Consider the following 6,867-nt stretch of genomic DNA (forward strand, 5'->3'; position numbering starts at 1 on the left):
ACCATAGTGATACAAAGTTTGATATTTTTTTTTTTCATTCGTTTAGAGGAGAGTAACCAAATATGGGCTACCATTTTGTTTTTGCCTCAAATATAAAAAACTATCAAAAAATTAACCATTTATTGACGTCGAAATAATTACATATATTTTTTAAGAGCTAAGTAACAATCTTATGTTCTTAATATTATAATATATTATTAAATTGAGCATTAAACAAAATATCAAAATAGACGCTAAATATGGAACAGGTACTCAAATATGGGCTACAAATAGAAACTTATAATATCTTGTACGAAAATAACAATTATAAATTTTTATCTTATAAGAGATCTAATTACTTTGGAAGATGGATGAAATCACATAATTTTCTTACAAAAATAACATATCCAGGTGTCAAACTCTGGCCCAGCACATCCATTATGTGCCTAGAGCTGACACATTAAACTTGTAATGATACAAGAGGCCTATGGTAACTTAAGTATGAAATAAATACTTTGCTCTTAATATGTTTAATATATCTTTGAAATACTGCGTCAGTTACAGTTTTCGATCTTATTGTTGATAAAGTGCAACTGCTGCACATTTTTAAATTAAATTTGGCGTCCAAAAACTCAAACACCGGAATCTCTGTATCCGATGCAGAATTTACATTAAACCTCTAAACTGCATACGAAGTCCTGGTACATGTTGCTAGGATGACACATGATTTCAACCGCTATGAAAGACATTACTAGCACCGCTACCATACTTATGTTCTCCTAGTGTCTATGTAGTAATACGTCGTACGCATGAAGTCAGGCATACTCGCGTCATACATATGACAATCTCTTCTTCAGCTATGATCGCCTAGTACCAAAACACTGTATAATCCTTCCTATCTCATTTTTTTCTACCGCATTTATCACGGGGAGTGTTCCTAAGACCTGTTTGACCTGATTCCTGCCGCCCAATTCCACCTCCGCACGACACGCCACAAATCACAATACCATCCCTACCATCTGGATGTGTGGCGTTCTTCCACTTTATTACAGCTATTGTAAAATAATCTATTTGATTAAAAAGAGCGACCATTTAGTTTCTCGCGTTTAATTCTCATGACGATTCGAAAGCATTTTAGCTTAAGCCTAATTTAATAAAGTTTATTTTACTTTGACTTTGACATTAGAATGGAGTGCCGCTCGGATTCTTGAATAACCTAAAATTTTGAGAGGCAACGCAATCATTACTTCATCTTCATTATTTCATCTCAATCAAGTCATCTTGAGACATCTCCGAAACCTGGTATGTCTCATTAGGCCAGTGATTTCATTAACTACGGCGCCACAGAATACAAAAATGCTTGCACAGAACTGTTTGAATGCGGCTTGCAAAAAAGTCTCCACTGTGGCACCCATCAGAGACTAGGTTACAGATTTTAAATGTTCACATGTTACGACTTTAAAGCAATATGTGCTACATATTGATAGCTTTGAAGTCGGTGCCAAGGCAAATGTAATAGTAGGTACCTACACTCGCAACGCGTGACTTTGAGCGGGATAGCTTCGCCTGGAACAAAACAACCCAAGCGGACAGACACGTCACGTCACAAGTAGTTTTTTTTTGTCAGTATAATTTTGCAGTTATAAACCTATTTAAATATGATTTAAAGATTCTTTTATTGTATTTTGGTTTCATTTGGCCTTGTTACTAATGCTCTAAATAAATAAATTAAACAATCAATGTAATTTGTCAGAAATGTGTCATATATCAGTAATTGTTACTTGAAAATTATTTTTATATAAATAATAATCAACAAGTATTGTCGCGTTGCAACGCTTCGACGTACATGAAGAGAGTTCCGGACGTTTTTTCCCCGGTTAGGGGCACCCCCCTCTGCATCGTCCCATAAGGAAAGATAAACTTGTTATGCCTACTACTCGGTTGGGTCGAGTTAGTAAGTCCTTTGTTGGGCGATGTAAGTATATGCTTCTACAATATGATCCCAGAAAATGTACAAAACAAATGTGTTACGAAATTTAAAAGAATTGTTAAAAAACGTTTGTGTGGCGAAAGGTTATTATAGCATAAACGATTTTCTTAATGACACCAGGGACTGGGAATAAAGCGAACACCCTCAGGCTCTTTAATTATAAATGTTTAATGTACGATATACATTATATACATTGTAATCCATATTTTACATTAAAAAAAAACCGGTGAGTTTCTTGCGCCCATTCTTGTCAAGTCTGAGGCAGTCTCTTTTGAATGGGTGGTAGTTTTTGTCGTCCAATAAGTGATTTTAAATCCTATTTTGAATAAAAATATTTGAATTTGAATTTGAACTTCGTTTCAAAACCTAAAGTCATCATTTAATTAATCAGTTTGCCGGAAAAAAGACAAGGAGAGTGCATATTTAATTTGAATTGTTTGAAAAAAAAATGGAAAAAGTGACAAATAGATAATAAATATTTTTCTTTTAATATTATTCAAACATTTTTTCTTGTGCGAAATACAAAAGGGCCTCCAAGCAAATTTTTATACGGGGCCCCGCCAAGGCACACTACGCCACTGACCCTAACGTTTATACAGAACCCTAAAACCGAGTTATAGAAATAATGGGTGTCGCTGTCCATATCATTTTGTTGTTCATATCACGCAATACAAGGCACGGGTAGTATATTCAAAATGCACATCTGGGAGAAATGAAGACTTAATCACTAATCGAAAGACGTAAGCGTCGAACGGTTTTCATGATTTTGTACTTTATTGCAGCCAAATAAGTTTCAATATTAATTGAGCGTTCCTAAGATAGACCGCGCTGTGAACACCTGTTTCGACCACAGCGTTTATTTTAAAATACGTTAAAGAAGTTTGAGCCTTAAATACTTTAGCATAAAGCTGATATTGAGCATTGTGATATTATTGCATTCCTACCGTTAGGGTTGATCGCATATTTTATCGATATTTCGCTTCGATGTTGGTGTTAGGTATATGATTGTCTCTTTCTAAACACTTGTTTTTGTTTCAACTTACTTCGTAGAATGTATGGACGGAACGAGTGTCTTGTTGTTGTCTTTTTGTGTTGCCGAATGTTAATTTTTACTCTCTTGTCTTTTATCTCTGGCGCTATTCTTAGCCACTGCGTATATTTTGGGATTAATAGTAGATAGCCATAAAGTGCTGATTTGATTTTTGTTATTTAATTACATCGTCCTTATTTAGAAATTGAATTGGTTTTTCATTAGTAATTCCTTTTTTTGCAATAAAATGAAAACAAATTTTATTCATTTGGGCTTGAACGACTTTAAGATAAGGTTATGTACCTGGTCAACTTGCAAACATATTGTAAATCTTAATAATATATATAAATCCAGTGTCCCGATGTTTGTTTCCAGTGAAGTCCTAAACTAATGAAATTTAATGGGGATTTCTTCATGGAGTGCAGTTAAGTCCAACTCTCAAGTTGAAAAAAAAAACTATCCTATCTCTCATGATAGGATAGTTTTTGTTTATGACCCATAATTATTTTTATGTCCAATATTTTTTTAATATTTCACTGTTTGACAGTTCTGCTGTGAAAACTTACATTATGACAACAGGGAGCATATGAAGTATAGAATATTATTCATAAAAAACAGTACCCAAGTTATTTATTTACTATGTACATAACACCGTCTGTCGGGTCAGCTAGTGTATAATAAAGTAGGTACAGTTCGCAACAACATAACAGAAACTCGTTAAATTATTAATCAGTTCGTGCCTCTATTACATTGGAATTCTCGGAAGTTAGTTTCCAGTTGCAGTTTACTTTTCCAAGCAATTCCTACTTGATCGACGCCAGGTCACGAGGCTAGTTCATAATACACGAGGTGTCGGCGGCCCGACGGCGCCACGGCGGCAAGCAAGGCGCCATCTATCCTGCCCGCTCTGTTGCAACACCAAAACCATTTTCAACTCTATATCTGTCTCCTTAAGTTATTTTTTCTTTTACTGTCTCTTACATCAGCTGAGAGCTACGCTTACACTCCAATTTGTATCTTATCACAATACAGTATGTTACAAAATCGAATGTAAAGTATATAGTAGTCCCTCGATTTTGAATTCCAAACTTTGAAACGCCAAGAAAAGAAAGCGATTTTTTAGGAATTGTGATAACTTTTGCAATATTTTTAATGGAATAGTTGTATAATTTAACATGTTTTCATTTTTAATGACTTTTAATATACTATCTATTATAATAATTTATTTGAAATCACATGTTAATAGATCTTTGATTGAGAGAAAACATTTTAAATATGGCTATTGGGTGCTTTAAGCACTCAATGATTCTTTGTTATTTTTTTATACTTATAAGCTGTGTATAAGTGTTATTACTTATATCGTTTAAATTATTATCATCGAGGCATTAATAGATTATAATAAGATGTTTGTTATTCTACCACGCAGATGGCAAAACAGATATGGATGAAATATATTACACAGTTTATAAGTAATGTTAGTATGTGTAATACTGTTGTGTTACGAAATAATAATATAAAGTGAAATCTCATTTCCACAAGCTATGTAAGTCAAGTAAAAAGTTATGTAAAATACATTATATTATTATGTATGAAAATCTCACAAAATAAACCGATTGATATTCAACTATTTATATATAGTAGCGGAGATTCAAATGTGTTGTTTAAAAAATATAATAAATATAACGTCCTGAGGATGCCTCGTGTATAGGCGAAACACGTGTGGAATTGTTTAAAGACAAATATTGGCGGAATTAACACTAAAGAAAACTCAAATCATTTGGATAATTATGGATTTCCGCAAAGTAACGCCTACATCAATAAATTTTCTAAAAAATATAAAACATTTCTTAGAGATCCTCATCAAACACAGTCGAAAATTAAATGTTAAACAAAACGCGACGATATTCACGCTATTTCACCGCGGTCATCGCTAGGTGTCAAAAGCCTTACCTGACCATTTCACGCCCACACAAGACAAGTTTATATTGGGTTGAATATTTACTATCTCATGCACATTTTGTTTATTCAGGAGTTATCCCTTGACACCTCTCGCATTCAGACCGCTACTCAAATTATTGTTCAAATAGCATAAATTGATTTTCCTAATTCATTTATTTGTATAGGTATATGCTGAAGTACGAATATTAAATGTACTCACCGCATGTGACTTAAATTTATGTTGTTACCTCTGTTTGGGCCCATAAAAATTCATGACAAAACCTGTATAAACGGCTGGAGGCGAAACTTTGTTTTTTTTGCATGCCGTTCCATGAATCTGAGGAAATGTCCGAGCAAAAAGCCGACGGAACAGGATTTCGTATCTGTGCTGCCAAATCTGGACGCGCTAAGAGATGATAAAGGGGACGCCGCTTGCCCCAATCTGGCGTCGAAGGAACCATGATGGGACCAAATAAAACACCGTGTTCTTCCATAAACGAAGTATAACTCGTCGACTACCTTTTGGGAGAAATGGCTGCGCTTAAAAGATTAATTTATATCTTCACTTATCAATTCTGACGTCAGACTGCCTTGTCATAGTGACACAACAATTCTTCACAGCTTCAGGCGTGAGCGTGAGATAACTATCAGATTAGACCCAGCTTCTTTGATATCTTCACCCAAGTTCAAGCAGTTTTGAGTCATTTAATAATGCTATCTAAGAATTATCTACTTTTGAACATCGTAATGAAAGTGTTGTGTATCAATTATTACATATCTAAGCCAGACTTTAACTACCAAAGATCTGGTTTATCATTCTTAAAGAATGTGTGTTCATAGTTAATTTTTACTCCTATTTCTCCAATTTGTTTCTTACTAGTGACGAACAATCAAGTAAAGTATTCGATTACTTAAAATAAAACTTAGTTAAGGTACAGATCTCCAAATGTAAGGTGAATTTCTTGTTGAAAATTAGTAATTGTCTTAGTTATGCATCTAATTGATAGAACAAGACCTGTGATATCTAGCTTGCTACGTTTAATACCACACAATAAACCACCAATATGCTTGAGATTACTAAAAATTAAAAGTACAATCATGTATAGATGATCACCGATGATAATGATGGCAGTCGCGAGAGATCAAAGCCATTCAATCCATATGCCCGCGCCTGTTATATGGTGCGAATAAATGATCGTAAAATATTGTACCGCGTGAGTCACGGATGCGAGTGGGCAAGTGCACATGTGGAGTGAGGACGTGGAAATAGCCGCAAGTAACAAACGCGCAAAGGTTGTCGGTGCTTCACAAGTCGCCCAGCGCCCTGATCAGGGAATGCGACCGTCTGGCGCGCCAGTGCTGTGATATGTCGATAACTACGTCCGCACTCCGCGTTATTAATTTAAACGCTATTATAAATTACTTGTATATAACTAAATGGCGCTCGTTATTTATAAAGCAATCGGCAAATTTGTAATGACATTAATTTGCAGTTGTGCATTACAGTTATGTTAATAACATCAACATTTTACACACTCATGAATAAGAAAAATCAATGATTAGATTGTTTAAATTTTTTTCAAAGCAATATGATAAAACTAATTCAATTATTGGCACCTGTACGTTATTCTGGTTGCGGCAAATAAGTTAATATCTACTTATATAACTACACTGCAATAATATCCATTTGCCTCTCAAATCTTTTTGATGATTGCTATCTAATTTATTTATTTAGAATGCGGTTGGTTATTAAAGTGTTTTAAAATTTTGCAAAACATCAATGCCGATAATCTATTGGCATATCTCACCTGATATTGTATTTTATTGTCAGATCAGCAATGATCAGGTGTCTGTCAAGTTCGCTTGCTTAAACATAAAAACCATAATATTTAATAAGATGTGAGCAATTTTTCAAAGTTCGATAAATCGA

Source organism: Leptidea sinapis, chromosome 30, assembly GCF_905404315.1.
Source record: "Leptidea sinapis chromosome 30, ilLepSina1.1, whole genome shotgun sequence".
Classification (NCBI taxonomy): Eukaryota; Metazoa; Arthropoda; class Insecta; order Lepidoptera; family Pieridae; genus Leptidea; species Leptidea sinapis.